This window comes from Myodes glareolus, chromosome 13, assembly GCF_982192425.1.
Source record: "Myodes glareolus chromosome 13, mMyoGla1.1, whole genome shotgun sequence".
In the NCBI taxonomy this organism is placed as follows: Eukaryota; Metazoa; Chordata; class Mammalia; order Rodentia; family Cricetidae; genus Myodes; species Myodes glareolus.
This window is the reverse complement of record NC_142038.1, coordinates 63,680,160-63,703,313: the sequence shown is the minus strand read 5'-3', so window position 1 is coordinate 63,703,313 and position 23,154 is coordinate 63,680,160. Positions and strand designations below refer to the sequence as shown.

The window sequence follows — 23,154 nt, the reverse complement described above, 5'->3', positions numbered from 1 at the left end:
TCTGGCAGCAACTCCATAGCTCCTCTCTTACTCCACCCTTCCTTTCTCCCAACATTTGGCTTTGTTTTCCCCACCCAGCTCTGTTCCCCTAAAGCTCTGCTATAGGCCCAAAGCAGTTCCTTTATTTATCAATGGTAATCACAGCATACAGAGGGAAATGCCACATCACCATGTACTTTGTAAACCATCGCATTTAAAATCCTCTCTGCATGTCCATTTATAACTATCAGTTGTTTATAAACAAACATCTTGAAAACATCCTAGCTCCTTTCTGAAACTATAAAATGAGCCCAAATAATCAATGTGTTGATTATATTTTTGGACAAGAGTTTCAGAAGATACATAGCTTTGAAAACCACGGAAACCAGCTTCTGTTTGCTGCCGATTGCAAATGACACACAGCAAGCTGAGTGCCAACCACAGGAGCAGTTCAGTGCTCCCCGTGGGTTGGCACGCCCCTTCAAGCTGCCACAACTGTTCTCTCTGGCAAAAATATTACTTCATGGTTCGTTTGTGTCGATTTATTCTGTTCTTTTTAAAGAATTGACTCTCATTCAACATTAATAACTTCTCATTTTCTAATTAGTGAAGAACAGTTTGTTTTGTTTTTTATGTAAGCCCTAACATTCTACCCAGAATGTACATATAGTTCTTGAATAGCTAACATGGGAATTAGACTCTTAGTGAATGCAGAGCTAGCCACTTCCCCAGATCTACCCTGCCAGAGTCTCCATGGTATTTCCCAGAGCCCTGAACAAGCCACACAGCCCCACACTTCTGGGTACACAGTTGATCATGACTACTAAGATGACAGGGTGATTCAGTCCTCAAGGTGCTTAAGCAGTTCTCCAGCCAGGAGATCAGAAATAGGCCAAGATTTAGGACAGGATGAATGGGAAGAAAACACACACATACACATGGAACAAAAACAAGCAAACAAACTGTGTGTGTGTGTGTAAAAAGTCACCATGTACAATGCTGTAGGTGTCATTCAGATGGTAGAGTTCTTGCTTATCAAGCATGAAGTCCCTTTCACCATATTAATCAGGTAATACATGAGCAGAAGAATCAGAAGTTCAAGGTCATTGTTGGCTTCATAGTAAATTTGAGGCTATCCTGGGCTAAAGGAGACTGTGTTTTCAATAATTAATAAATTAACCTGAAATTTAAAAACTATAGCTATATTTGTAATTTCAGGCATGAATGAGTCAATAAGAGCCTTTTTAGTGCTGGTGTCCAGGGGTAAAGAAAAGGCTTCCACAGAGGACAGATTCCCCTTCTCTCTCAATGCTATCCATAATAGAACAAATGAGGAATCCCCAAAGTGAGGCAATTCCTCACATTCTTATGACTTATTCCCACTCCATGGCCTTTCAAAGTGGAGAGAAGTTGGGAGAATGGGATGAGAATTGCATCCCCCTTAAAAGTTTGTCAAGCTTTTCTTAGACTTCTATCAGTAAAGATGGGAACTTCCAGAAAGACCATAAAATGGTTAGGAGAAATGAGAAAATAAATGGAAAAGAAGACAGAAAAAGGAGGAGGGAAGAATGAATAGATTCATAGTGACTAATCATCAACCTTTAAGGCAACATTACACCATGCACACACAACAGGATCCTTGCCTGGTTTTGTGGCACCCTGTGGGTCATATCCCATTCCTCATACTCTGAGAAAGTCTATTCCAGTCTTGCACATTTCTCTTTTCCTCTTCCTGTTCTTTTTAAGTCTCATCCTTATCCTGCATCCAAAATTGTTCCCCAGCCACATGGGCCAACTTGAAAAATAGTATGGAAGCAGAGAGGGCAATAGTTCATTTAAGTGGAACCTAGGAGCCACAATCCTATCTAGTGTCTCCCTTGCAGTGTCCACGTTGTTTCCTCTAAACTTGGTAAACATCTTAACTTCCTGCTACACATCTAACTCTGGGTCAGGAAACAGAGACAGTGTGACTGGCCATGCGATGCAACCTTAAGGTTGCTCAGAGTCTCACTGGGTAATTGGATTATTGGAGGTGAATAAGACAACATCAGAACATGGCACTTGGAAGTCCTGAAGAAGGACTTGGGAAGTCACGTCAATGCCCTGATGTGAGGGAGAGACTTTCTTGAAGAGCAATCTGGAAGTTAATATGAGGGACTCTGTAGGTATGAATAAAAAGGGAACAAGAAAACCATTATGTGCTTTACAATGTATCTGATAAGCTTCATGCATTTTAGGATGAGGAAAAAAATCACCATCTAAAATAACTAGTTAAAGCTCAGAAAAGAAAAGCAATCATAACTGGAATGCTGCACTAAAATTAAGCTTGTTTAAATGCTTTCTGCATTGATCAGAGGATCAAATCCAGAGCTGCCTGTTTGTTCCACCTTCTTTCCTAACAGTAAACCGTGTGATGTTCAGAGTTACCTGTAAAACGTTAACACAATTGATTTTGGTTTATTGTAATCAATGTTGGAGTCTTCTAGAAAAGTAGCCAAAGGGGGTGATCATCATGGTAGCATAACATTCATCAGCAATTGTTGTAGGAGGCTGCTAGTTAATTCTCAGCTGCTCAGCCCTGAAATAATCACACAGAAGCCATATTATTTGCAATACTGTTTGGCCAATAGCTTAAGTATATTTCTGGCTGACTCTTATATCCTAAACTAGCCCATCTCCATTAATCTGTGTATCACCATGCTTCCTGGGTAAAGTTCTGTTCTGAGCATCTGTCTCTGGTGAGGCTACATGGTGTCTCCTGACTCTACCGTCTTTCTTCCAGCATTCAGTTTGGTTTTTACTACTTACCTCTATTCTGCTCTGTGCAGGCCTGAGACAGTTTCTTTATTAATCAATGGTATTCACAGAATACAGAGGGAAATCCCACATCATCTCCCCTTTTCTGTTTAAATAAAAAAGGAAGGATTTTAACTTTAACAGAGAAAAATTACATATAGCAAAACAGGTATCTAGCAAGAATTTGAGTTACTATATTTATATCTATTATAACTATATATTCTTCGACTCCATCAAAAACTCCAGAAGGATATAATATTACCTAAGTAAACAGGAAGTGCATTGTAAGCAACTTCCAAATCTCTAGAATTGACAGAGACCTCTCACTGCCTGCATAGTCATCCAAAGTTCTTCTGTATCATTGGAGCATCCATCTTCAGCCTACAGGCCCATAGTATCTAGCAGACTTGTCCATGAAGCAGGAAATTTGAAGATTTATTCTACCTTGTAATGGCAAAGTCCATCAGTTGCCTTTTTCTGTATCCTACAGAATGTCTGGCAGACTCTTTCATGTAGCAGGAACCCTGAAGGACCATCTCACCTTTAGGCAAGTTCAGCAGTCATTTCTTTGTGGATCCTGCATGTCCAGCTCATACAGCATAGCATCAAGCAGTCCAGGCAATAGCAGTTTGTTACTCAAATGGCTAACCAATGCCATAAGGAGCCTCTTCAGTGCCCATCATCCTCTTGAAGTAGCTTGGTGCTGCCAGGAACAAATGTGTCTCACATCATGAAAAGTCCTAAGTTTTTACCAACACAAAGTATTCATCTCTATATTATATCCCCCTTTAAATATAAACAAGCATTTATGAACAATCATTTAGGAAATTTTTGCATAGTTCTTTCCAAACTGCTTCAAGCAATTACAATTACAACTTGCAATTACAGTTGAGCGAAGTAATTTGGGGGTGTTCACGGCAACCTTTTGTGTGATCTTGGTCCATCAAAAAACATTAGTCTGAAATGAATCCACATGTTCTCATCTTCTGTTGAAGCAAAAGAAGAACCTCTTTTCCAAAGCAACATATCCTTAGACTCAAATTTTGAACTCAAGAAACCTTTAAAATATATATACTAGTTTAGCTTAGCAGTCCCCAGAATCAAATGTCTCTTTGAAGCCAAATAAATTCAAAGACAACACAGTAATATACATAACCCACACTCTCCATATATATTCCATCTTTACATGCCTTATTTTCTTTATTCCTATTACTTTTTCTGTAAGTTCACTGTCTCTTTAAAGTCTTTGCTTTATTTTTTAAAAACTATTTGCTTCTTTTTATAACTATCTTTTTCTTCTCTCTCCCAAGCCTACATACATTTATCCAACATTGTAACCTATTTAGAGGTCTTTTTTATCTGAATCCGTCTTTACTGTGCATCTGTAATTATTTTCTGACCAAAAATGACTTTGTCGTTCTTTTTTTCTTTCTTTCTTCCTTTTTTTCTTTCCTTTTCTTTTTTTGCTAAGTGGGTGTGACTAGGGCCAACAAGGCTGCTTTGCCTCTTGACTCCACCCAGTCCAACATGTCAGAGGAGGTCCATTCATTGCCTCTGAGAGCCATTCTCTCCACCCAAGATCCAGGGTTGGGTCGCAGCAGGTCTGTGTTGCCATGAAGCAAGTTGTAGCACTCTGTTCACAAACCACATTTAAATGCTCCATAGCTGAACCTCCTGAAAGAGTCACAGTTCATGCTGGCAGCATGGTCCAGGAAGCACCCTTTCAAAACTGTGGGGAATTTTTGTTTCGATTTTGGGTTTTTTTTTTCCACTGTTTCAAAACCGTGGGAGGGGGTGGTTTTGTTTCATTTTGTTTTGTTTTTGTTACTACCACTTTATCAGGAAGACCTCTCTTAAAGGAGCTGCAGCATGCCATCAGCAAACAAAGCCCATCTGAAAAACAAATGCAGCTAAGCTTTGTTTTTTAGTGTGTAGAATTCTTTTCCAAGACGTCTCAGGTTTTATGTGGATTTAGCTAGCACACTTTGGAGCGCCAGTTTGTTGTATGAGACTGCTTGTTTGTTCCTAACTGCTCAGCCCCAAAATAACCACCCAGAAACTGTATTAATTAAATCACTGCTTGACCAATCACTATAGCATATTCCTAGCAAGCTCTTACATATTAAATTAATATGTTTCAGCTGACAACTCATGTCTTTCCCCTCTGGCAGTTACATGGCATTTCTTGACTCTGTCTTCTTTCTCCCAGCGTTCAGTTTAGTATTCTCTGCCTACTTCCATTCTGTTCTGTGCAGGTCCAAGACAATTTCTTTATTAACCAATGATATTCAAAGCATGCAGAGGGGAATCCCACATCAAGCAATGTATTTATATCCTTGCATTAGAGCAAGGTAATTCTAGTCTACAATAAAAATTAACAGAATGAATTATGATGCCTTGTAATGGAGCTTTACTCTAAAACAAAGGGCATAAGATAAAAATCAGAATGTAGTGGATTTGCCTCTCCAGAGCACAAAAATTCTGATCACCCCCAAGAGCTAAGAGAAAGAGCAGAGGTTCACTGCTTGCAGCAAGAACCACAAAGAGATAAAAGCAGGCCTGATCTGTAAAACAAAGCAACTCCATGCTTGCTTACAGTCAATTAAATGGGTAAAGACATGGTTATTCCAGTAACAGTTGCCTAGCACCTGCTAACAGAGTTACTGAGGTATCTTGGCATACCTGAGATGCTATAATAAAATGCCATCATCTAGACAGTTTGTAAATGATAGAAACATATTTATTTTCATTAACTACAGTGGTTGGGAGGAAACGTATTTATTTTTATAGCTACAGTGGTTGGGAAGTTCAAGAGAAGGCACCAGTCCACTTGGTGGCTGCTGTGGGTCTAATTTTGGATTCATGGGTAGCCTCTTCCCTCCCAGGAGATCTCATATGAATGAGGGAGCAGTGTCACACTCTTGGGCCTCTTTCATAAGGGCCTTAGTTGCCACTATGAAGCTCCAGTTTAAGAGATCACTTTCCTGATGGTCCCAGCTCATTTGACTGTCACATTGGAGGTTAAATGTCCATATATAGTTGGAGGAGGAGAGATAGGTATAAACATAGGATATGCATAGGATAGCTCATTATGTCATTTATTTTATAGAAATCAATGGATTATAACCAAGAATAGGTTGTTTATTTTTAAAAAGAGAACTTCTTTAGAGGCAAAATTTCTTCTGCATATTATTCAAACTAAATTTAAAGCTCACAACATAGAAGAAAAAAAATTTTAAACAAATGGCTATCATGAAGTTATCCCATAGAGGGAAAATTGCCCAAATACAGCATGAGTATATGGATTTTCATATACTGAAATCAAAGACCTCATAAGTTAGTTAATTATCCATCCTATCCACACAGAAACAGATTCCCATTACAGATGCAAAATCCATCTCCTGATACAAGTACTGATGGATGCTGAGAATAAAAGCTCCCAATACTGTAATAAGTACTTAAAGACAGGCTAGCGTCTCTTTTTGTGTAGACCAGGACAGAAGAATAGTTTTTATAGATAGATATTTCTAATAAATTTGGTAACAGGGAACAATAATATGCATCTTAATTAAATAAATTATGCTCCTAAAAAAGAATTTAATCCTCATTAGAAGTCAGCATTTGGGAGAAAACTTCTACTCACTCATTAAGTGTTTGATTCCATCAATAAAAATATTGAGCACATTCTTTCTCTCCTGTATGTGGTTGTGTAGCATCCTTCATTCTTCTGAGAATATAAAGTAGCTTGGCATCCCTCAGGCTTAGAGAAACACACTATTGCCTAGGTGTCTTTATCTATCAAAGACATTGACCAGTCTTGCTGATAAAAGAATAGCTGTGAGAAATCCATCTCATTTTTTACAGGCCGAAGACTTTCAGTCTTCCTCCACTGAAATTATTTTCCACATTGCTATTTCTGTTAGTTGTTCGTCCTTGTATTCTGCTATAACTACCCTCCCTGTGATGTAATCCTAATAGGACAGAAGAAAAGATATCTCTAAAACTTAAGAACATCAAGCTGACTATTTTACATCCTGGAAAGAAGGAGACAAAATGTAGAAAACAAGATTTCTTACACACTCTGCTCTTTCACAATCTTTTCTTAATTTATTTAGATTATTTAAACATCTGCAAAAATTAAACAGCCTGTAAACTATTGATAAGATCTGTGAAATGACAACCTCTCCATCTTTATTTTAAGCAAATAGATGCTTCCTTCTAGATCAGTGTTTCTTTGGTGGGCAATAGCAAACTTAATGATCCAGGTACCCTGTCAAGTCAGCACATTTTTCCCTTCAAAAATTACTTCAAAGGCAATGAAACATCATCTCAAGTTCATGATCAACAAAAAGGCAACATGAGAAACAATTCAGAACCATGGGACCACCCCTGTTTAACAAAGGGAACAAAATACTGCAATGGGATACTCCCTCCCACACCCACAGAAAGAGTGGCCCATTCTCCCATCCCCTCAGCCTCAGCTTCACTTTGCTTTCTGTTAGTAGCAACAATTAAATTTTTCTTTTAAAGGAAAAGAGCTGAAAGTGTCTATAATTGCATCTGGTCTTTCATGGTTTCTCAAATTATCTTTTCTTACCAAGAGAAATGCCTTTTGAAAATACCTTGCATTCAGAGTCTGTTGGAACATATGTTTTTGTCCACATTAAAGTCTGTAAACTTTTTTCAGGGTTTGTAGGCACTACTACCTATTGATCTGTTTCTCTATCACAGAAAAATAACCAAAGAAAATTACATCTCAAGCAGTTTCTAATAAAATTTCTTAGATGAGTGAGTGGGTGTGAAGTAGATTTGTTATTTCACTAGCCAAGTGACTAGTCTTTCAGAGTAAGAGAATGTATTCATAGTTCTGACTCATGCTCATTTTCTCGTTTTTGTCTCCCTACCTCGCTGTGCATGCTTTTGTGGCTCTCTGGATCTGTTTTCTGTTGCCGTACACTCAGCTCTTAGCATCACATTGGGCTGAAATCTGCAGCTTGCATCCAGGACTTGTCCTCTTTCAAGTGTATTGGCTGTTGTGGCGATTCTTGTCCTTGTGGTTGTGGGTCTGATGTCCCTGTTTTCTTGCTGGGTGCCACCTGAGAACTGTTTTCAGTTCTTTGAGCTTTTTTGATTCCTTGCTACGGGACCCCTGTGGACTACTCAGATGATTATGCTGAATTACGTCCCTGATTTCCTCTTCTGTGACCAAACAGCCTTTTTATTTAAATGGGCAAGCTAGTTGTTTGTGCCAGGAACAACCAGATAATCTTCAGATTTTAAGGTTACCCAAAATCTATCTGTAAAATTTCCCTGAGAAGAGTACCAGGATTAAGGTTCCTCTGAGGAGCTGAGAGAAGACAAGTAACACCAGGGGGCCAGAAACCATAGGGAGATATTCTTGAAGTCCAGCCTACCATAGTGCCCAAAACCATAGGTTTTTCTTTTTCATGTTTCCAGATAGTAACCTTGAGTGTAAAAATAAGTTAAAAGACTAAAAAATAAGGAAAGCAGGGGCTTCCCCTGGCCTAGGAGCGGGAGGAAGGGCAGAAAGCATCAAAATTAGTACATAAAGGGCAGGTGACTAACATGGAGCAGAATCATCTTTGTGTTGTTTTAAATGTTTTCGGTGCATGTTTTTGTTACTGGTTTCAGTGTTCTAGACACTTGTTTAGAATAAAGAAAGAACGAAAGAAAAGTGCACTGTGCAAGAATACAATGTTCTCAAAAATTCCCTGTGGGGGAGTTGGTGGCAGCAGAGCATCAACAAACTTATTAATGATACCCATTCAAGATGAGTGTGGGGGAGGGGAACTCTCTGAGGGCCCTGCACCACCTCTGGGGAAGTGGCTTCCCTTCCATCAGAACAAACCCCTGACAGAATGGAGCTATGACTTTAATGCTCTGACAGTTTAGATGTGGCTTTCAATGTAATTGCTTTTGCTCTCTTGTTTGTTTATTTTTATTTGATACAGGAAATGGAGGGCTTGTTTTCTTGGTGATATTTTTAGTTTTCCAGAATGTTGACTGTTTCGTTCAGGGTCTCCCTGCGGCAGTCTGTGGACTAAGCCTGGACCCGTGTTCTTCTTTCTGGAGGTGGGATACTGTGAACAACAGTTCCCTTGCCTCTTGTCTGCTCCAAGACATGTCATCTTTAATGGTCTTGTAGTTGGGGGAAAATGATGCATTCCTAGTGTTTTAAACTTCTCCAAATGTATTGAACAGGTGTCAAATCAAGATTCAGTAAACTTCCCCCTTGAGATTTCCCAGGTTTCTTTCTGAAAGTTTCTGCCACAAGCCCAAAGTCATTCAACAGAATGGTGAAGGGTGTTTGGTAAGGGTTCTCCCATGGAGAACATATATCAGAGCTCCAGAGCACACTAAAGGAAAGCAGTGATTCTCAGAAGGCCGGGGATATTTATTATATCTGCTTAGCATTCTCTCCCATGAAGCCACACCAGTTCTAATGGAAATTCGACCCCAATGTCACCCCAATTTGCTCTCCACTGAGGTTTCCTTAGTGGTTGTTGTTGTTAACGATTAATTATGCATTCAACAAATAGGGACTAAACATTTACTGCACACCAAGCTTGACACCAGACCAAAATGTGTGGGTGAAAAGTAGAGAATTCAGAAATCCTCCCCTTTGCATATTTCTCTTCCACAAAATTTAAATGAGTGGATTCCCCCTTCCAGTCCATTATGGTCACATGTTAAAAGTTAGACGAAAGAAAAGAGTTGGAGGTTGGTAATAGAACAGTGGGAGGACATTTGCCCAGGTCAGGAATCTAGGGATCATCTTTAAACTCTTTTCCCACCTCAAAATGAAGGCATCATAACATCTAACCAGCTGCGGGTCTACATGTTTGTCATCACCTTTATGAGAATACTCTACACCTCTGATCAAAAATACTTCACAGTGTGTAATACCCCTCAAACATTCCCCAGGACTGTGATGCTGAGAGCATTTACTACTGTTTCCACATATTGTATTGTACAGTTGACCTTAAAGTAGAAGGATTACCTGGCTAGAGTAAATCAGTTAGAGTAAAGCTATGATTTTAACAGTCTACCAATTGAAGTGTGGGCATAGGTGCAGTTGCTTTTAGTTTTAGATTACCTGGATTGCAGTCCAAAATAGCCCTCAAGAGCTCCGATTTCCTGAGTAATAATGCCTCAGGAAAGTCAGAGATTTCAATGGTTCGACATACCACCACTCTCTTGAAGATAAAGGGAAAAGCATGCTTAATTCCTGTTGATAGGTACCGAACAAAAATGGCTGTAAGACACTGAACAAAAAGAATAAATAGTTGAAATAGATTTTCTCCAGGGCATTTTAAATGAGAATTCAACTCATCCCCTGGTCCTATTGTTTGCCTTTTCTCCCTAAGAAATTTATCACATTCTAATATACTCCATGTTCTATAACTTACTTAGTTGTTATGTTTATTTTGTCTTCTCCAGCTGAGACATGAGCATCTCAGGGACAGATATCACTGTGTGTTTTATATATTAATATATCAACAGTCCCTGGCACATAAGTATTTACAGATACTTATTTAGATGAATGAACTTTTTGAAATGTTGGAAAGACTCCAACCATCAAGCAAATACTGGCAATACATGGTTTCATATATATTAATTTAAATGAGTAAAATACCACTGTTACCATGCTCAGTAGTCATCAATACTGTGTTTCAGAAATGCAAAGTGTTTATTGAAGCTGAGAGATGGCTCAAGTGGTTATATAAGAGTGGGTCTTGTGCTTCCAGAAAAGCCAGCACCCACATCGAGAGGTTCATAACCTCCTGCAGCTCCAGCTCCAGGAGATCGACACCCTCTTCTGGCCTCCACTGGCACTGCACTCACATGCATAAGTTCACATACAGATATACACATACACACACACACGTATATGTGTGTGTGTGTATACACATATACAAATGTATATAATTACAAATGTATATATGTATATATATATACATACAAATATATATAATTAAAGCATAAAAATAAAATCTGAAGCAACATACTTGTCAATATCCCCTAAGTTTTCCTCAAAGCTTGGTAGCTCAGCTCATTTTCTTCTTAAATCATCCTAAACTTCTATTTGAATTTTCCTATGGCAAATGTTCTCCATGCAGTAGTTAGATGAAGCCATGAATGGAAGAGTATGTCAAAAAGCCCTTACAGAGAAAGGTTTTTTCTGGACTTCTGAGTTTTATGGGATGAAGGTTCGTTAGCAGACTGAGATTCCTTTTCCATGATAGAGAAATGTCAGAATACAATGACACGGTAATGTATTCTAAAGCTTGATGCACACATGTCACTACAGAAATTATCACAAAAGCGTGACTATCCATAAACAACTGCTTCATTGCCTTAAAAGTAATAACTAATGTGTTCAGGCATACTTTTGCATTTTTTTGTTTGTGAAGGTTCAGTGAAGTATGATGTTAATTATCTCCACCTCATTCTTACGTTAGCATAGTCCTAAATATATCTCATGGCTTTCTTAAAATTGTTTTAAAATATGGAACATAAAATTTATCATATATGCCATTTTAGTGTATTACTTCCATTAAATATATTCATAAAGTTGTTCAGATATAGCCAGCCATGCCAGAACTTTTGCACATGCCAAATAAAGTGTAGTTAATTAAATTGATTGTTAATTATGGTTTAATTAATTATAAAAATTAATGATTATTAATTAGAAATAATTCAATTATCTTTTAAAAGATTTATTATTTTATGTGTTTAAGTGGTTGTTTGTCTGCACGTGTATGTGTATACCATGCTTGTGCCTGAAGCCTTCAGAGACCAGAAGGAATCAAACCAACAGGAATAGGAGTAATAGGGAGTTTTGAGCCATTATGTGGGTGCTGGAGAACCAAACCTAGATCCTGTATAAGTACAAGTGCTTTTAGCCACTGAGTCACCTCTCTAGCTCCTTCTTTCACGTGGTTTCTTATTTGTGTCTCTGTGTGTACAAGTGCATGTACGAGAATGCATGCATGCACAAGTGTGCATACTCATACATGCAGTACCTAGCATGCACGTGGAGATCACTAATGAGGAGAGTCAGTTCTCTCCTTCCACCTTGTGGGTCCTAGAGCCTGAACTCAGGCTGTCAGTCTCAATGGCAACTGCCTGTTACCTGCTGTACCATTCCACCAGCTCCTGCTAATTTCTAAATGTCATAGAAATGTTGTCTAAGACATTTTGTCCCCAGTGATGGGCACCGGATATGCTCCACTGAAGTATGTAAATTAAGGCACCCAAAAGTCAAGTACATGTTTAAGTGGCATTGGATGTACTAGGAAGAAGACATCCCTTAAGCTATTACTAAACTCATTCAGGAAACATGTCTATCAGACCACTATGTCTATGCCTAGTGTTCTATGCATAGAGAAGAAAACAGAAAAAAATAACACCTCCCATTACAAAGTCTGGCAAAGAGAATTATTTTGGATAGGAGTAAATAATATATGGAAACCATATAAGACCAGAAAGACTTACCATCGCTGTGTCCTCTGTGATATATAACATACAACAAACACTCACCATACTCACCAGCAGGTAGGTTTATAACACATCTGTTGAGTGACAGCTCTGTATAAGGCATCTTGCTTGGTACCTTGAAGGACATGCATATGGCTCGTACTTAAAGATTCACCTTAAGGAGTTTGCCGGTGATCTTAAGAACCTGGTATGCACGATACATTTCTTGCATTTAAGAGATAGTTGGTAACTTACCCAACATTCTCTTTAGCCTAAATTTACTCCTTAATTCTTACATGTTTTTTAAATTATATTTCCAGGTCTTTCCCAAATCTCTACTTGGCACATTCTGCACAATTTACTTGAGAAGCTTCAAGATGCTCAACAGAGCAGACAAGCTGCAAACATTGGGTTTCCAAAGAAGCCTATTAGTTTCCTTCCCCCTACAAAGTCTTCCTTCCCCGAAATAGCATTCTTGCTTCTTAGGGACCATTCAATATGACTGCCATTCACACTGCTAATTCTTGGGATTATCATTTGCTTTTATAACAGGACAGTATAACTGAAAACTGCAGTGTGAGATGAGACAGGTTCTTTAGGATCACCTCCACAGCTATCTTCCTGAGCGTGAAGATTTAGGAAGAGGATAACCTTACAGTTATCTAAGAGAAATAACCCGGTGGTCTGTTCTACTTAGCACAGATCTAGATTTTATGAAGCTCAAACTACTCTTTAAAACTTCACTGCATAAACTGATCTCAAGCTATCAATCAAAAATCAACCAGGAGGTTGATTTCTTTACTTGTGTGTATGTCTATATGTGGGTAGGTACACATGAATGCAGTGTCTGAGAAGACCAGATACAACAGCTCACCCTAGACGGGGGAGTTCCAGGTGCTTGTGAACTGCCTGATGTGAGGGCTGGGAATTTAACTCAGTCCTCTGCAAGCGCAGTAGAAACTCTACGTACAAAGTCTTTGCTCTAGACCGCTCAAATGCCAATGTCACCAGGAAGAGAACTTTGAGAAGTTCAACAGCTATGTCTGAAACACCACCTGGTCCCTGTCTGACTTTCACTGCTCATCATTATTTCCCATTTCTAGGTTTTTTATTTTATTGTGAATTGACAAATAATATGCATTTTTAGAATGCAATGGAACATTATACTATATGATTGCCTTGTGAGATTATTGAAGATTAGCACATAAATTCCTTTATACACTGTATTAGTTATCTTCCTTATTGCTGTGACCAAATATGTGACCTGAAAACAGTTTGAGAAGAGTTCATTTTGGCTCATGGTTTGAGGGCATTACAGTCATCATGGTGGAGAGCTTGTGATGGTGGGCTGTAGGCAGACATTTCTCTCCCCCTCATCAGTTCCCAAATAACCAACACAGAGGCTTAATATTATTCATAAATGCTCAGCAATAGGCCAGGCTTGATACTTCCTGACTCTTATACTTAAATTAATGCATATTTCTATCTGTACTTTTCCATGTGTCTTGGTACCTTCATTCATCTCCTGCTCCTTCTGCATCTGACTGGCAACTGCTAACTCCACCATCTCCCATCATTCTAATTTTGGTCACCCCACCTATACTGCCCGCCTGACTACTGGCCAATCAGCATTTTATTAAACCAACTTGAGTGTCAAATCTTTATACTGTACAAAAAGATGATTCCACAGCTGTGGGCAGCTGCATGGTAGTAGAGGCCGGAGACTGCTTCCCCCACATCTCAGCAGACCAGGGGTGGAGACAGGGAAACCCTGGAGCTCAGTCGCCCTTCTTATTTTGTATTTTTATTCAGTCTGTTCATATTCTGAGTGGGTCTTCCTTCCTTAGTTGGTCCTCTCTGGAAAATTCCTCAAAGATGCACCCACAAACGCATCTTTCAATACTCTGGGTATTTCTTAATCCACTGCCCAAATTAACAGTCACACAGACTCAAGATGTATTTCTGATGAGAACATTTAAAATATATTCTTTTAGCAGTTTTTAACTCTACAATACTGTAGTTAACTATAGCCACTCTACTTGGCAGTGTGTCATTAGAACATAGTCTATGACTTCTTTCAAACTCACGCCTTTCGCCTAGGAGACAGTACTCTAATTAAGCCACATCCTTTATCTCATGACTTTTGAAGATTTCTTTTCTAATAAAAGTTACATTTTATAGTCTTTATAGTATGTGGGTATACCTATGACTTCACCAAGATACCCATAAATCCTTATACTGCTGATTAACCACCTAGAGACCCGCTCATACCAGCGCTAACATCATTACCCAAGCAATGAAGTATACACTAGGAAGCTAGACCATAGCTGGTTTCTGAGTAAATAAATGAAGTACTACTTGTTTTATAATTTACTCTCACTGCACATACAATGATGCATTTAAAGGATATAGTTCCAGAGCAGAAAAACTAAGGCTTCAATTTCTAGCTGCTATTTACTTGTGATTTCCAGTGTCCCCTGTACTGTGTCTAGTGATCCTGCTGGCCACATGGATGCTTCATACAGAGTCAGAAAGATCAAGGGATGTAAAAGGAAAGCTGAAGACAATTCCTCATGGGCACCAGAGCTGTAGCTGCACTTTCTTTCTGAGTGTGGCTTCTAGCATATAGGATTCTGGTCATAGGAAGCCAAGGTGCATAGGAAATAGGAGGTAAACTAGAAACATACAGTCAACAAAAATCATCTCATTGTGTAGATTACCAAGGTACATGAAATCTTCCAGGGATTTTAGCTGGTACCTGATTTACTGTAGGTGCTCTAATCTACTCAGTTCATTAAACATTATTGAGCATCTGAACAAAGAGCATCTGAACAAAGTATTATAAAGATTACGAACATAAACAAGACATAGAGCCGTCAAAGCAGTTATTATTTGATTCTCCAATCCATACACTTCTTTCCCACCACTTTTGGAGAATCCGATGAAATCCATAGATGAAATAGATGAAACCCACAGATGTTCCATTCCCAAAATACATGTAACCACACTCACAACATGTGACTCATAAAACCCTTTTCTCCAAACTCCAATCATGAACCAATCTGAAGAGATAAAGAACAATATCTGGAAAATTCAGAATGCTATAAATGATCTAATAGATGTGTGGGGAACTACAAAGGAAAGAACGCACAGTTGTCTGAAGGTATCAGAAAGGGTTTCCCAGGGATATGGCGTGTGTGTACTACCTTGAAAGATGGTGGATCAAAAGTTGCATCTTACGGAGGGAGCAGGCTCACTACAGGCATATATAAAACATCAGGGGCACATTCTAGCATTGTCAGAAGTCTGGCATACCTGGAATGTAGGATACTTTGAAGAAGCTGAAGAATAGTGAGAGGTGAGACAAACAATCAGTAAAACCAGAGTCCAAACACTGGTTCTCATTGTCAGTCTCCTGGGTATTGCTCAATAGACAATGGAGACTGACCTGGCCTTAACTGAGTCTTGCACTGTTTCTTGGGATGAATAGAAAGGGAAAGAAACTAGATGTGAATGGGAGGCCTGCTTCCAAAAGAGCAGTAAAAACCCAACCTAAGGCATCGCAATATAGAGAGTGGTAAGGCCACATAAAAGAAATCTATACATAATTACCTAAAAGCCCTATAAAAAGTGAGTGGTCACAGGAGAGATAATGTGTTAGGGTCTCTTGCTTCTAAAATTATTAAACATATTCTGTATAAGCTAAACTGGGCAAGGAGAAGTTAGATATTATTCTTTTTCCATTTGCATTCTCTTTCTATTCTTACAACTCTTGGTACAGTACTTTGAAAATAATAAGCATAAATCAGGTGGTAGTGGTGCATGCCTTTAATCCCAGGACTTGGGAAGCAGAGGTAGGTGGATCTCTGAGTTCAAGGCCACCCTGATCTATAAGAGCTAGTTCCAGAGCAGCTAGGGCTGTTACACAAAGAAACCCCTATCTCGAGAAAAAAAAAAGCGGAGGGGGGGGAGGAAGGAAAAAGAAAGGAAGGGAAAAGGAAGGAAGGGAGGGAAGGAGGGAGGGAGGGAGGGAAGGAGGGAGGGAGGAAGGAAGATAATAGGTATAATAAGTACTTGATTGAATTAAATTTAGTCAAATTTAATTTATAATATGAGGGTTACTGAGTCAATAATTATTATCTCATTTTTAATAATGATGTCAGCGTATAAACACAATTTAAGAAACACTGACTATTTTTTCCTGATAAGCAGTGTATGTTGTGGCAGGGCCTTTGGGGATTGGCCGGGTGTTCAATTTGATTTTACGTGACAATATGTTGCAGACCTTTTTCATGAAGCATTATTAGAACACCTTAACCAGGAAATTAAAATGAAGCCATGATGTTATCTCTGTGAGATGTGACGTTTCTCTCCGAGAACTCTTAGCAAAAAAAGCTATCTCGGGGATAAAATTGTTTTTGAGGAGCACAGAAGGGATGGAGACCGGAAGCATAAAATAAAACTGGTAGGCTTGCAAGGGGTATTTGCTTCCATGTCTTATAAGGGCTTTACCGCAAGACCACTCATTGAAAGCCAATCTAAACATTGTGCTCCTACTAATGCTTTCTTTCCAAGCTGAATGTTTGGCTGACATGAGAGGTACCCAGTGTCGGCAGTGTAATCACAAAGACGCCTCTGCAAACTCTGCCAAGGCGCCCCATTCAACCAGTTCTCCCTTCCTGCTAGGCTTGTGAACTCATCCTGTGAAGGGGCCTGAGTAAGGCCTAGAAAGAAAATATCTGAGGAAAGTCTCAATAACTTGCTAACTCACGCATGCCTTTCTTGATCACAATGCTCCCAAGCTTTTACGGATATTTTTTAAACCAATTCCTCTGGATCAAATGAACATTAAATTCCTGTTCTTTCATTTCTAACTCCATCCTTTAAGTCATGCCCATCCCCTAACTCTGAAACTGTGTTGTCCATCACGGTCACCTGGAGTGATGCTTGAATGTAGAGATGCTCTCCCCGTCAAGGCCGTGCAAGGATTTACCGTAGTTTGAAACCTACCCACCGCGCTGAAGAACAGCCCTGCCTTACACACCAATTCACTGGCTGCAAATGTGGAAGCTAGCTGACGCAACAGACAGAAAAGGAAATTAAGAGTTAAAATATATACAATGCAAATTCTAGATAAAAGGTACAAATAAATATGCATAAAATTTTAAATGGAGCCATTTGTTTATTGTAATAGGCAGTATAAGATTTCTCAGTTACAGACCTTGCTTTAAGTGCCAGATCAACTGGGTGCCTCTAGCTGGGTCAGGTCAGGACCGGATCTGAGCATCCTCCTCCCTCCATGCTTTATGCTTTTCATCACTGGGTGACCTTCATCCTGGGGCAGGACCCTCCTCAGCTCCAGCTGGGTTTCCCACTGTACTTGAGGAGTCAGTGTGAGGTTTACCTCCTCCTCCAAGGAGTTCCACGTTTTCAGTCAAGGACGGCATCCCTGGAGAGCTCCTCTGGCAGTTTCCTTTTTCTCGTTATGTATATGGACTTATTACAGTTCAGAGTTTAGTGTCAGCCTTCAGGTGAGTCTGACAGTGATCCTCCCTGTGGGATCCACTCGTTATGATTTTATGTCAGTCACAGATAACATTAGCCACCGTGCATTCCAGATCCCTAAAAAATTAGCCATTGGATTTTTATTTCTTTTCAAACTATTATGGGATCTCATTTCTTTTTCTAACTCTGTAAAGAGAAGCATATGGCAGCCTTTCTCCATATGCTACAGCCACGGTGTGCAATAGATGTATGGTTAGTAATGATGCATTAAAATATCCTCATGAATGAGTTGAGCCTGTAAATCTCAAGAGAAATGGTTTTTAAAATATGTGTTCATTTATTTATTGGAGGGACATTGCCCATGTTCACATACCTGGGGAACTCAGAGGACAATTTCAAGGATTTCTCTCCTTCCACCGTGTGGGTTCTGAAACCGAACTCAGTTAACCTGTCATAACAACAAGTTCCTTTGCCCCCTGCTCCACCTCTGTGAGCACAGAAAGCCTGTGACCTAAAGGTGAACTAACGATCATGGTGACAAGTCTCATATTTACAACATATTTTAACTATCCAAAGCAAAACCAAAATGGAGTCCAAGAAGAAGACTTACAATATGAGGCAAACGTCTTTGCAACTGGGAGAAAGTACTGGAAGAATCTGAGGGAGAAGGTTTGTAATTCGACCTGAGAAAGATAGTAAATTTCAGTGCTTCTCTGTTTTCTCTCAAAAATGAGCATACCGCCTAAAACGTATACAGTGCTTTATCATCTGCTATTCTCCCATGAAATTTTTTATTGCTTCTCACAAGTGAGAGAAGTGTATATCTTTGTTTCCCTTATGAAAAACTGAAGATGCAGTGTGCTATCCAAACCCACGTCTCTTATAGAAGAAAACAGATTTCTGCATAGAGCATGGATTCCGACAAACATTAAATCACTGTGTTGTTGTATTAGTTAGGCTTCCTAATCAGAGATGAAACACCAAGAGCACCCCAAAGGGTGGTCCCTCTACAGTGGACACTCCACATTAATCACTTATTAAGAAAATGCCTTACAAACATGCCTAGCCTGACCTTACAGGGCATTTTCTCTTTAGTATATTTGTTTACTTGATATCTCTCTCTCTCTCTCTCTCTCTCTCTCTCTCTCTCTCTCTCTCTCTCTCTCCATCCTCTTTCTTCCCCCCCCCTCTCTCTCTCCTTTCCTTACCATTCTTAAGAAATCTGCTATTTTGCACACTAGGGTTCCAGAACCCAAAACATCAACACTGAACAAGGCCTGGATAAATACTGAGTAAAAGAAGGGTATTTTGAGCCTCTGAGCTTGAAGGCTAAGAAAGAAGGTCAGGTAATGGCCCGAGCTGGAGTGTGGCAGGGGGTGCTTCATTGGGTCCTGACACACTCATATGACAAGGGGCAGATCCCTTGTGGCCGCCTCACACCCCACCTCTATGAGGCCTGTAAAACTCTTTGAAGTTATTTTTACTTGATGTCTATTTGTCCCTTAGACTACTAAATTAAACATTTTATTTGAGAACTGTCATGGGGAAAAGACAATGGCTATGGTATGTGTATGTGTGTGTGTGTGTGTGAAAATTTTCTTATGTGGCTACTTTTCTCGTTGCTGTGACAGAGTGTCTGACAGAAACAAACTGAGTCAGGAAGATTGATCTTGGCTCACAAGTTCAGGATTTCAGCCTGTTGTGACCTGGAGAGGTGGCTTTGGTGACAGACTCATTCCTACTGACTCACTTCAGTCAGACAAACCCCCACCTCCTAAAGGCTCCACAGCCTTCAGAATCATGTCACAGTCTGTGGACAGAGCATTCAACACATGAACCTGTAGGAAACATTTCACTTTTGAGCCATAGCAGGTAAGAAATCAAATGAATTGCTGCAGTTGAGTTTTCTACAAACTCACAAGCATGCTTTAAGGATACACGATGTGAGGACTGGAGTGAATCTCAGCTTTTAAAGTGCTTGATTAAGATGTCCAAAGCCCCGGGATTGATCCTCAATCCCATATAAACTGAACTTGGTGACACACACCTGGAATCCCAACTTGCAGGAAGTAGAGGCAGGAAAGAACGTGTTTTGGTATTTCAAATCCATTGTGCAAACTAATCAAAACTTTTACCTCAACTTGCTTCTCATACACTGAAGATTATGGTTGCCATAGAAAATCCATGTGGGCAGAAGTGCACAGATTAGGAAATTAACATCTAAGGAGGAGAGAATTGAGGGGATTTTGAGGGAATACAACCTATCCCTGTTGTAATGGAGCTTCATTAGGTGACTTATCAATAGAATAGCTGCATATATCAGAGCAGGGAAAGGCAATACAACCTCAGGCACCACCACTTTAACCATGAAACACAGGATTAAGTGTTGAAGAGGCATGTTTACTGGTGTGCACACATACTACATGTTTGGAGGATGTATACCTTGACCAATTATAGACATTCTACCTCCAATTTATTTTTTTCCTAGTTAAAATAATTCATAATGAAGTAGATGCCCTGTTTATGGGTATAAATATCAAATCTCTCTAAAATAAAATTTATATAATTACAGAAATCATTCCTGAACTCTATAAGTTGGTAACAACAAGATTCTCACAGCAGTTAGCCTGTCAGGACATACCAGAGCCCTCATACCAAAAGACAGAAGACAGACTTCAGACAGCACCTCGCGTGCTCCAGTGAGAATATATTTGCCTGGATATGTTGTTATAGGATAGCTTCTGGTTCTCTGAGTGGGGTGGGGACTTCTGAAAAGTCTAGCCTTTGCTACCTTGGTTATCATACTGTACTGTAACAGCAGCATCACCAGAGAGCTGTTTTACACCCTTGTGAGTGATCCCAGTGTGTGGCCAAAGTTGAGATTCGCTACGTCAAAATGGTGGGAATTATGGTAGTCTGCAATATGGCTTCTTACATCTCCTGCCACAAGCCCTTTGAGACTCTTAAAGGGCCTGTAGCTCTGTGGTCGTGAAAATCATCCGTGAAGCTTCAGCAAACATTTTCCTGCTCTCCTACATCTTAGACTTGAGATTATGGGGAGACCTGCAAGTGCTTTAGAAAAAGGAAGACACTCTTTGAGTCAGTGATATGGACCTAGCCTCTCATGGCCCGTGCAAGGCTGGACCTACATCATGACATACACTAACTCCCCAAAGTGTTTTTTATATTCATCTCCCTCTGGTGTTTATGACGTCATCATCTCTGTCTGGGCATAACTGGGCTCACACATGTTACAAATTATAAAGTTATAAAATAGTTCCTCAGTGATGCTGCTATGGCTGACCAGTATCTCACCTGGTATGGTAAAGTCAAGGCCTCTGGACACAGCAGCTCTAGCCTCACCCCAGGATGGCTTTAGACCTGAGGGTGTTTAGTTTTTTATCACTGATAACTCCTTCCTTCCTTCCTTCCTTCCTTCCTTCCTTCCTTCCTTCCTTCCTTCCTTCCTTCCCGTCTTGTGTCTGTCATTGGTAGTTCCCCCATATATACCTGGATTTAAGTAACCCTAACTATAGACTTGCCCTCTATCTCCTGTTTAAAAGGTGTGTGGCATCAGCAAATAGCCTACACACATCTCCATAGCAACAAATCCCACTATTTCCTTCATCCCCAACCTAAAGTTTCTACCTGCAGCTGCTTTGAGTGAATAGAAAAACAGTGAACCTGTGTCTATGCACATTGATTTACAAGGTCAAACTTGTTGGTAATAATAAATTATCTCTGAAATCAATACTAATAACTGATATGATTGTATGAAGTAGGATTGCCTTAAGAATATGTTTTTGTTCATTCATTATATGGTTAATGTTGGAGGGGGTTGTTATTCAGAATGCTGCATTACCAAGTATAGCAATATAAAACACATCTAGTTACATAGATGAGAAAGCCCAATTTCCTCCCACTTTTGCCAAGTAGCAGGTGCTCTCGTACTTAATGCCTGACAGCTGTTTAGTAAAACGTGCACAGTGCCATCTAGTGGTCCATTGTCATGATTGCATTTTCTAAATCATTTTGGAATTGAGATGACAATATTAAGCGACTCATAGGTACTACTGTTAGGCCTGAAACAGACTTCCTGTTGGTTTCCCACTGAATCCCAACTTAGCATTTCTTAGTGCTCCTACTTAAACGGTAAAAAGATTGATGATACTTCTTTTTCAGAAATTAGTATGGGGCAGTTAAGAGTACGAACTGCTCTTCCAGATCACCCAGGTTCAATTCCCAGCGCCCACATGGCTGCTCACAAGTGACTATACTTCCAGTCCCAAAGATTCCAGCACCCTCTTCTGGCCTCTGTGGGTCCCAGGCACACATATGGTACACATACATACATGTAAGCAAAACATCCCTAAACTTTGAAAATAAACAAAAATAACTAGAAAATTACAGAAGCATTGTAAAGTGGTAAAAACTAAGACAAAACGTCTAATCATGGTGACAGAGGCACCCATAAATAAAATGGACTGTATTGGCCTGGGCATAGTTGCATAAGCCTTCAATCCCAGCAGTCCTTGAGATGAGTTGACTTTTGGGTTTGAGGCCAGCCTGGTCTACACAGCGAGTTCCAGGATCGTGTTAGGTGTTTTTGCACACCACCATGCCCTGTGTCATTAATATGATCTCTCCAGTAAAGGGTTTTGTTGTTCCCATTTCTTGCCTGTCTGTCTGGATTTCTTTCTCCCATTAGACTCAAAAATAATATTTCCAAGCTGGACTTCATCATGTAGCTTTCCTTACTACCTGTGTATTCATGCTTGGCATAAAAATCAAATCCTGCTCACAGCTACAGTACAGCCTTGGTCTCCTGACTCCACTGCAGCCCTCATGACTCCATTCTGTACCTAGTGCTCTGAGTCTTACCATATGCTACCATACACAGCTAGTGCTTCCTGCCCATGTGACCGGGTGACACTTGTGTCCTCGCCAGAAGTAGGACCTAATATGAAGCGGGAGCCACATCTTCTGCCATATACTTTTGAGCCTCAGTACATTACTCCTAATTATAAACCCAGTTTTACTGAGCTCATTTGTGAGTCTCTGCCCTTACAATTGGCTAGACCCCGTGCTTTGCTGTTCGGTAGAGGCCTTGGGTGTGAGGAAACACACATGCTGAGTGAGCACTTGTACTTTAAATGACTTCAATATGACATCTCAGTGTTTTATTTGCCCGTGACAATAAGTCGTCATTTCCTGTGACATGCCCAGTGTTTCACAGGGGTTGACTCCTTTAAACCACACCGTGATTAAATGAAGATATTAGCAACACTCTGAAATCCGACTGTACTGAAAGATGGTGATTCCAACCACCATCCCTCACAGCCGTGCCACATTGTCACTTCTCATTCAAATATG

At 39.8% G+C, this 23,154-nt stretch overlaps 1 protein-coding gene across 14 annotated transcripts in view; it reads left to right on the top strand.

The window, feature by feature from the left end:
* Positions 1 to 23,154, top strand: part of Dtna (dystrobrevin alpha) — a 373,587-nt gene that overhangs the window by 255,986 nt on the left and 94,447 nt on the right. The gene's annotated exons all lie outside the window — the stretch shown is intronic.